We start from the raw sequence: 9722 nt of genomic DNA on the forward strand, positions 1-9722 counted from the left end.
GTCACACTTAATTTACAAGTGCCTGCTTTAATTCTGACCAAGCTTGCAGTGGCAGCTGGCTTCCCAAGGCTGCAGTACGTGGTGGTGGCACAGCCTCGGGCGTCTGCATTTGTGCCAATGCCACATTTCCTTTCTCTGTCTCACAGGTCAGCTGGCGCTAGAAGTGGACGGCATCCAGTGTGAATGGAGGTCAGTGCAGGAGCAGCTGCTGCTGGGAGGAAGGAAGTGCAGGCTGATGGACGCTGACGCATCTCCTGGCGTGGTACCAGAGGAGGCAGCAGTGATGCTGGGGGGCAGCTGCAGAAGAACACGAGGAGCTCCTCAGCAGGAAGCCACCGACCCTGCAGAAAGCTGCAGCGGACTCAGAGCACGCGAGGATGCCCAGGAGGAAATGCAGGCCCAGCTTTTGAGCAGCACCTGGCCATGGAGTGCTGCGGCCCAAGAACAAAGCTGTTCTGCCTTTGCCCAGATGGCTTTCCAAGGTGGGCTCGTCTGTCCTCACAAAAACCAGAGGGCTGACTCATCCGAATGCTGGCTGATTGCTTGGGAGCCCAAATCCTTCCAGCCTTCAGTCTGGGGGCAGCCTGGGGGCAACATCTCCTGGGTCTGGTCACACAGTGCCTGAGCGACAGGATGACCCAGGCTGGTTACACAAGAGTCATCTGAATTTCTCTGTTCTGTTACTTCAGATAACGCCATTGGGCGGCCCTCATGTTTTCTTACAATTTGGAACCAGGCCTGGTGACTTTGGGCCAGAGCCCAAAAGGCTGCATCCAGCCCAGGGGCTCACAGCCACGGCCCCACTTAGAGAGGCTGGCACACGGCCTGGGCCTAAAGATGCTGCCAGAGAAGCCAGCAGTGGCCCTGGGGCCGAAACACACAGCCAGAGAGACTGGCAGCGGCCAAGGGACCTGAAGCCACAGCCTGAGAGCCGGCCCTGAAGTCTGAAGCTCCAGCCAGAGAGCCAGCACCAGCCCTGGCCCATAATGCCGCGGTTACAGCCACAGGGGCAGCGCCAGAGCCGGGGCTGACAGCCACACCTACAGCCGGGCGGGCTGGCAGCGGCCGTGGAGCCTAAAGCCAGTCCTGAAAGGCCGGCACCAGGCCGAGGGCCCGAAGCCAGAGGCAGAGGCCGGCACCGGCCCTGGGCACAGCTGTGCCTTCCTGTTGCTTTCTGATGATTCCTACAGGGCTCCACTGACCGCTCTGAGGCCGTGCTGCTCCTTACTGGTTGTCACTTGGCCATGCTGCACTTTGCTGCTCCGTATTGCTGTGCACTCCTCCCAGCTCCTACTTGTTCCCCTGGGACCCCGCTGACCACTACGAGGCCATCCTGCCTTTTTACTGGGCTGCACAAGGGTATCTTCACTTCTCTGTGGCTTTCCTTCATTTCACCCCCATTCAATGAACCCCATTCACCCCATGGGTGAGTCCCACGTAGAACTGAATAGAACTGAAAAAGGCTTCTCTGAGAGCTGCAGCTGCACGTGCAGAGGTGAGTCCTCGGTGAGCACAGACACGGCTCTTGTTGTTCTCAGGGCCTCCGACTGTCAGACACGGAAGAGATTTCCGGAGGGAAGCACTGTCCTGTTTCTACACTCGCTCTGTTTCTTTCCAGTCCTCCGCCATGAACAGCCTGGTGGAGATGATGCAGAAGCTGCAGCTGAACGACTGAGAGGAGCAGCATCAGCAGGCAGCGCTGCAGTGCGTGGCGTTGCAGGGCAGCGTTCCGAGTGCCGCCCAACTCGGCACTCCAACTTTGGTTGTAGTCAATAAAAACATCACCAGTAGAGATGGACATGGAGCGCACGGCCCGATTTGTCCACGGCATCCATGAGCTGCTGCTCCAAGGACTTTCTGACGCACTCCCACAACCCCTGTGCAATCACACACACGCGTGCACATCCTTGCGCACCTGTGTGCACACACCGCCCGAATGCACGCGAATGTGTGCAAACCCACACAGCCTTGTGCAAAGGCCTCGATGCACATGCACACGTGTGTGCTGCCGTGTTCTTCTTCTGGCCTGTGGGATCTTGAGGGGGGCTGCAAGAAAGAAGGGGAAACAGAGAGTTTAGATTGGACATATGGGAGAAGTCTGTTACAATAAGGGTGGCACTGGAGCAGGGACACTGTCAATGGAAAAAAGCCACAGTGAAGGCGAAAAACAGGGAGTTCTGGGAGAAAAAGCCAGATTTAAGGGAAAAAACTGGGATTTCTGGGAGAAAACCCCACATTGAACAGCAAAAACAGGGATTTCTGGGAGAAAACCCCTTCAATCCCTCTTTTTCCCCTAAAATCTGGGTTTTTCTCCCTGAAATCCCTGTTTACCCATTGAAATGTGGGGTTTTCTCCCAGAAAAACACCCCGAGCCCCTCCCCCATCACAGCTCTGCCCCGCCCCCGGCCTCTCATTGGTCAGGGCCAGTTCCGGCCAGTTCGTGCCTCTGATTGGTCAGCGGCAGCGCCGCCGGGTCCAATTGGCTGAGGTGCATGGCGCAGGAACGGCCATTGGCAGCCGGCTCTCCCCTCAGACGGTGCCGGTCCCACAGCCGCTGCGCGCTGGAGCTCCGTGCAGCACCGAGACGGAGCCGCGGCACGGCGGGAGCGGTGCTGAGGAGAGCAGAGCTGGAGCCGGGAGGGATGGAGAGCGGCGCCAGGACAGGGAAGGAAGCGTGCGCAGCCATCAGCCACCTCCGTGTGGGGTGAGGGGCTGGGAGCGGGGCTGGGATGTGGGGATGTGGATGGAGACAGGATGGGGTGTGGGGAAGTGGGATAAATATGGGACGGGCTGTGGATGTGGGGTGGATGTGGGATCCGTATGGGGCTCTGGGGAGCTGAGGGAGAGAGAGAGGGGGCTGAGGGGAAATAGAGGGGGCGAGGAAGCTGTGGGGGGCTGTGGGGGGCTGCAGAAGGCTGTTGGGGTGCAGGGAGGCACACGGGGCTGGAGTGGGCTGTGGCAGGGGATTGAGGTACACAGGATGTAACCCCGCCACCACGGCCCCATAAGTGCCCCCTAAGCACCCCATAAACACCCCATAAAGGCCCCATAAGCACCTGCCCAGCCCCATAAGTGCCCCCCAGCCCCATAAGCACCCCATAAACACCCCATAACAGCCCCATAAGCATCCCATAAGCACCTCCCCAGCCCCATAAGTGCTCCACAAACACCCCATAAAGGTCCCATAAGCACCCCATAAGCGCCCCATAGAAACCCCATAAAGGCCCCATATGCACACCATAAGCACCTCCCCAGCCCTGTAAGTGCCCCCCAGCCCCATAAGCGCCCCATAAACACCCCATAAAGGTCCCATAAGCATCCCATAAGCACCACCCAGCCCCATAAGTGCCCCATAAACACCCCATAAAGGCCCCATATGCACCCCATAAGCACCTCCCCAGCCCCGTAAGTGCCCCCAGCCCCATAAGCGCCCCATAAACACTGTATAAAGGCCCCCTAAGCATCCCATAAGTGCCCCATGAGTGTCTCCCAAAGGCCCCGTAAGGGACTCGTAAGTGCCCCATAAGCACCCCATAAGGCCCCAGCCCCATAAGCGCCCCCTATGTGCCCTCCCAGCCCCATAAGTGTCCCATAAGTGCCCCCTCAGCCCCACAAGCCCCACCAGCAGCCCCCCACCATTCCGTGTGAATCCGGATGCCTCCAGGAAGGCGACCTCCTGCTCCCCATCCATAAGTGCCCTATAATTGTCCCCTAAGCCCCCCATAAGCGCCCCCCCAGCCCCCCACCGTTCTCCTGTGCGAATGTGGAGGCCTCCAGGAAGGTGACCTCGCGCTCCCCATCCAGGTCCTTTTTGTTCCCGCAGAGGATGATGACGATGTTGGGGCTGGAGAGCGTCTGTGCGTCCGTCAGCCAATGGGTCAAAGCGTTGCAGGTCTCCCTGCTGCCGTGTGGGGGGAAAAAAGGGGATTTTGGGGGCCGGGTTGGGTTTTATTTGGGGGAGGGGGGGGAGCGGAGGGGGGCTGACCTGGTGATGTCGTAAACCAGCAGAGCGCCGGTGGCACCGCGGTAATGGCTGCGAGTGACAGACCTGCGGGAGGGAAGGGGTTAATCGGGGGGGGGGGCACCAAATAGGGGGGTGGGGTACCAAAAATGGGGGGAGGGGGCATAAAAAGTGGGGGGGTACAAAAAATTGGGGGGGGGGGGGTGGGCATAAAAATGGGGGTTGGGTACCAAAAATGGGGGGAGGGGGGGGGGCAAAAAAATGGGGGGGGGGGACATAAAAAATGGAGGTGAGGAACCAAAAATTGGGGGGGGGGGAATAAAAATGAGGGGGGTACCAAAAAGTGGGGGGGGAGGCATAAAAATGGGGGCCATTCTGGTGACTCTGGGTTGACCAAAACAGCCCCATTTTGCCCCATTTTGGAGATGGACCAAATGTCACCTATTTTTGACCCAAATTTCACTCAATTTCTCCCACTTTTTGGATCCCGACAGCCCCAAATCCATCAGACTCCGCCCCCAACGACCCCAAATTGCCCAAATCTGCTGTTTTTGGCCTCATTTTGGGCCTCCCCCCCCCACCTGAAGCCCGGCCGTGTCCCAGATCTGCAGCTTGACAGTGCACCCTCCCACATTCACCACCTTGGAACCGAATTCCACGCCGATGGTGAGGTTGGAATCCTGCTTGACTGGGGGGGGAGGTGTTAAAAAGCACCCCCTCCCCCCCCCCCCCCGTAATTAACAACCCTCACCCCTTAATTAATCCCCCAATTAACCCCCCCCCCCCCCCCCCCCATCAAAATTAAAAGCCGTTATTTGGAGGGAAAGGCCCAAACTTGCCCTATTTGGGTCGTTGTTTGGGCTCGGGTGAGGGGGGCTCACACAATGCCCCCCCCCCCAATAATGATCCCCATCCCTTAATTAACCCCCCCCAAATTAACCAATCCTCCCCCGCAATTAAATCCCATATTTGGGGAGGAGGGGGAAAGGCCAAAATTCATTTTATTTGCCTTATTTTGGCACTTCTCCCTCTCCCCAATTAGTGGCACCGCCCCAATTAGCAGCCCTTCCCTCCCCCCAATTAACACCCCTCGATGAGCCACACCCCAATTAATTAGAAGCCCCCCCCCCCCCAATTACACCCCCGCCATCAGCAGCAGCACCCTCCCCAATTAGCGGCCCCCATCATGAATTAGCAGCACCCCACCCAGTTAATTGGCCCCGCCCCCCCGCTCACTAATGAACTGCCCCGTTAATTAATGAATCGCTCACATTTGCTCTCAATGAAGTGGATCCCATAGAGTCCATAGGGACCCCACAGACCCCATAGGGACCCCATAGACCCCACACGGACCCCATAGAGCTACAGCACCCATAAGGACCCCATAGAGCCCACAGGGACAACACAGGGACCACAGGGACCCCATAGAGCCCACAGGGACGCCACAGGGACCAGAGGAATTCCATAGGGACCCCATAGAGTCCATAGGGACCCCATAGAGCCATAGCACCCATAGTGACCCCATATGGATGCCATAGAGTCCATAGGGACCCCATAGACCCCACACGGAACCCATAGAGCTATAGCACCCACAGGGACCCCACAGGGACCCCACAGGGACCCAACAGGGACCCCACAGGGACCCCACAGGGACCCCACAGGGACCCCACAGGGACCCAACAGGGACCCCACAGGGAGCCCACAGGGAGCCCACAGAACCATAGCACCCATAGGGACGCCATAGAGCCCACAGGGACCACAGGAACTCCATAGGGACCCCATAGAGTCCATAGGGACCCCATAGAGACATAGCACCCATAGGGACCCCATACGGATCCCATAGAGTCCATAGCGACCCCACAGACCCCATTGGGACCCCATAGACCCCACACAGACCCCATAGAGCTACAGCACCCATAGGGACCCCACAGGGACCCCATAGAGCCCACAGGGACCCCACAGGGACCCCATACGGATCCCATAGAGTCCATAGGGACCCCTCAGACCCCACACGGACCCCATAGAGCTATAGCACACATAGGGACCCCATAGGGACCCCATAGGGACCCCCAAAGGGACCCCATAGAGCTACAACACCCATAGGGACCCCATAGAGACCCCATAGAGCCCACAGGGACCACAGGAACTCCATAGGGACCCCATAGAGTCCATAGGGACCCCATACGGATCCCATACAGTCCATAGTGACCCCACAGACCTCATAAGGACCTCATAGACCCCACACAGACCCCATAGAGCTATAGCACCCATAGGGACCCCATAGGGACCCCATAGAGCCCACAGGGACCCCACAGGGACCCCATACGGATCCCATAGAGTCCATAGGGACCCCTCAGACCCCACACGGACCCCATAGAGCTATAGCACCCATAGGGACCCCATAGAGTCCCACAGGGACCCCACAGGGACCACAGGAATTCCATAGGGACCCCATAGAGTCCATAGGGACCCCATAGAGCCATAGCACCCATATCCCATATGGACAGTCCATAGTGACCCCACAGACCCCATTGGGACCCCATAGACCCCACACAGACCCCATAGGGACCCCATAGGGACCCCATAGGGACCCCATAGGGACCCCATAGAGCTATAGCACCCATAGGGACCCCATAGGGACCCCATAGAGCCCACAGGGACCCCATACGGATCCCATAGAGTCCATAGGGACCCCATAGGGACCCCACACGGACCCCATAGAGCTACAGCACCCATAGGGACCCCATAGAGACCCCATAGAGTCCATAGCGACCCCACAGACCCCATTGGGACCCCATAGAATCCACACAGACCCCATAGAGCTATAGCACACATAGGGACCCCATAGGGACCCCATAGGGACCCCCAAAGGGACCCCATAGAGCTACAACACCCATAGGGACCCCATAGAGACCCCATAGAGCCCACAGGGACCACAGGAACTCCATAGGGACCCCATAGAGTCCATAGGGACCCCATACGGATCCCATACAGTCCATAGTGACCCCACAGACCCCATAAGGACCTCATAGACCCCACACAGACCCCATAGAGCTATAGCACCCACAGGGACCCCACAGGGACCCCACAGGGACCCCACAGGGACCCCACAGGGACCCCACAGGGACCCCACAGGGACCCCATAGAGCTACAGCACCCATAGGGACCCCATAGGGCCCACAGGGACCACAGGAACTCCATAGGGACCCCATAGAGTCCATAGGGACCCCATAGAGTCCATAGGGACCCCATAGGGACCCCATACAGATCCCATAGTGTCCATAGCGACCCCACAGACCCCATTGGGACCCCATAGACCCCACACGGACCCCATAGAGCTATAGCACACATAGGGACCCCATAGGGACCCCATAGGGACCCCATAGGGACCCCATAGGGACCCCATAGGGACCCCATACAGATCCCATAGTGTCCATAGCGACCCCACAGACCCCATTGGGACCCCATAGACCCCACACGGACCCCATAGAGCTATAGCACACATAGGGACCCCATAGGGACCCCATAGGGACCCCATAGGGACCCCATAGGGACCCCATAGGGACCCCATAGGGACCCCATACAGTCCATAGCGACCCCACAGACCCCATAAGGACCCCATAGACCCCACACAGACCCCATAGAGCTATAGCACCCATAGGGACCCCATAGGGACCCCATAGGGACCCCATAGGGACCCCATAGGGACCCCATAGGGACCCCATAGGGACCCCATAGGGACCCCATAGGGACCCCATAGGGACCCCATAGGGACCCCATAGAGCTATAGCACCCATAGGGACCCCATAGGGATCCCATAGAGTCATAGGGACCCACAGACCCCATAGGGACCCCATAGAGCTATAGCACCCCATAGGGACCCCATAGGGACCCCATAGAGCTACAGTACCCATAGGGACCCCATAGGGACCCCATAGAGCCCACAGGGACCATAGGAACTCCATAGGGACTCCATAGACTCCATAGGGACCCCATAGAGCCATAGCACCCATAGTGACCCCATACGGATCCCATAGAGTCCATAGGGACCCCACAGGGACCCCATAGAGTCCATAGGGACCACAGGGACCCATAGGGACTGTAGCACCCATAGGGACACACTGGGGCACATAGGGACCCCACAGAGCCATAGCACCTATAGGGACCCTATAGAGCCCATTGGGACCTTATAGGAACCCCATAGGGACCCCACAGGTACCCACACAGCCCCATGGAGTCCATAGGGATCCCATAGGGACTGCATAGGGATCCCCAACCCCACAGAGACCCACAAAGCCCCATAGGGACCCCATAAAGCTCAGAGAGTCCATAGGTATCCACAGATCCCATAGGGACCCCATAGAGCCCATAGACCCCAAAGGGACCCCATAGAGACCCCCACATCCCCATAGAGCCCACAAGGACCCCACAGACCCCATACAGACCCCCAATCCCACACAAATGCCCCACGGACACCACAGCCCCCCTAAGGGCCCCCTGTAAACCCCATAGGAACCCCCCCAGCCGCCCCCGACGCGGCCCTACAGCCCTCCCCGCCCCATAGGCCCCCATAGGCCCCCATAGGCCCCCACAGGACACCCCACGGCCCCCCCGCCCACTGTAGATTTCAGACATGGCTGTGGGCCGCCGGGACCCCATAGAGCCATAGCACCCATAGTGACCCCATACGGATCCCAAAGAGTCCATAGGGACCCCACAGACCCCATTGGGACCCCATAGACCCCACAAAGACCCCATAGAGCTATAACACCCATAGGGACCCCATAGGGGCCCCATAGGGACCCCATAGGGACCCCATAGGGACCCCATAGAGCTATAACACCCATAGGGACCCCATAGGGACCCCATAGGGACCCCATAGGGCTACAGCACCCATAGGGACCCCATAGGGACCCCATAGAGCCCACAGGGACCACAGGAACTCCATAGAGACCCCATAGAGTCCATAGGGACCCCATAGAGCTATAGCACCCATAGGGACCCCATAGGGATCCCATAGAGCTACAGCACCCATAGGGACCCCATAGAGCCCACAGGGACCACAGGAACTCCATAGGGACCCCATAGAGTCCATAGGGACCCCATAGAGCCATAGCACCCATAGGGACCCCATACGGATCCCATAGAGTCCATAGCGACCCCACAGACCCCATAAGGACCCCATAGACCCCAAAGGGACCCCATAGAGCTATAGCACCCATAGGGACCCCATAGGGACCCCATACGGATCCCATAGAGTCCATAGCGACCCCACAGACCCCATAAGGACCCCGTAAGGACCCCGTAAGGACCCCGTAAGGACCCCGTAAGGACCCCGTAAGGACCCCGTAAGGACCCCGTAAGGACCCCATAGAGCTACAGCACCCATAGGGAACCCATAGAGCCCACAGGGACCACAGGAACTCCATAGGGACTCCATAGAGCCATAGCACCCATAGTGACCCCATACGGATCCCATAGAGTCCATAGGGACCCCACAGACCCCATTGGATCCCATAGACCCCACACAGACCCCATAGAGCTATAGCACCCATAGGGACCCCATAGGGACCCCATAGAGCTACAGTACCCATAGGGACCCCATAGGGACCCCATAGAGCCCACAGGGACCACAGGAACTCCATAGAGACCCCATAGAGTCCATAGGGACCCCATAGAGCCATAGCACCCATAGGGACCCCATACGGATCCCATAGAGTCCATAGCAACCCCACAGCGACCCCACAGACCCCATAGGGAC

General features: G+C 58.7%; 2 long non-coding RNA genes across 4 annotated transcripts; both read right to left on the reverse strand.

The window, feature by feature from the left end:
- Positions 1-1022: 1022 nt before the first annotated feature.
- LOC128075088 (uncharacterized) lies at positions 1023-4074 on the reverse strand. Of its 3 annotated transcripts, none has more exons than XR_008203640.1 (4): positions 3986-4074; positions 3787-3901; positions 3623-3673; positions 1023-1865 (listed from the first exon to the last, which is right to left on the reverse strand). It is a non-coding gene; the product is annotated as an uncharacterized LOC128075088 (long non-coding RNA). The 3 variants fall into 3 exon arrangements; XR_008203641.1 differs by having other exon boundaries at positions 1031-1636; positions 3637-3673; XR_008203642.1 differs by lacking the exon at positions 1023-1865 and adding an exon at positions 1990-2132 and having other exon boundaries at positions 3637-3673.
- A 473-nt stretch (positions 4075-4547) lies between these two features.
- LOC128075089 (uncharacterized) lies at positions 4548-6756 on the reverse strand. Its single transcript, XR_008203643.1, has 4 exons — positions 6553-6756; positions 6200-6340; positions 5233-5323; positions 4548-4649 (listed from the first exon to the last, which is right to left on the reverse strand). It is a non-coding gene; the product is annotated as an uncharacterized LOC128075089 (long non-coding RNA).
- Between the last annotated feature and the right edge of the window lie 2966 nt (positions 6757-9722).

The sequence above is a fragment of the Tympanuchus pallidicinctus genome, unplaced genomic scaffold (genome assembly GCF_026119805.1).
Source record: "Tympanuchus pallidicinctus isolate F22 unplaced genomic scaffold, pur_lepc_1.0 scaffold118, whole genome shotgun sequence".
NCBI lineage: Eukaryota > Metazoa > Chordata > Aves > Galliformes > Phasianidae > Tympanuchus > Tympanuchus pallidicinctus.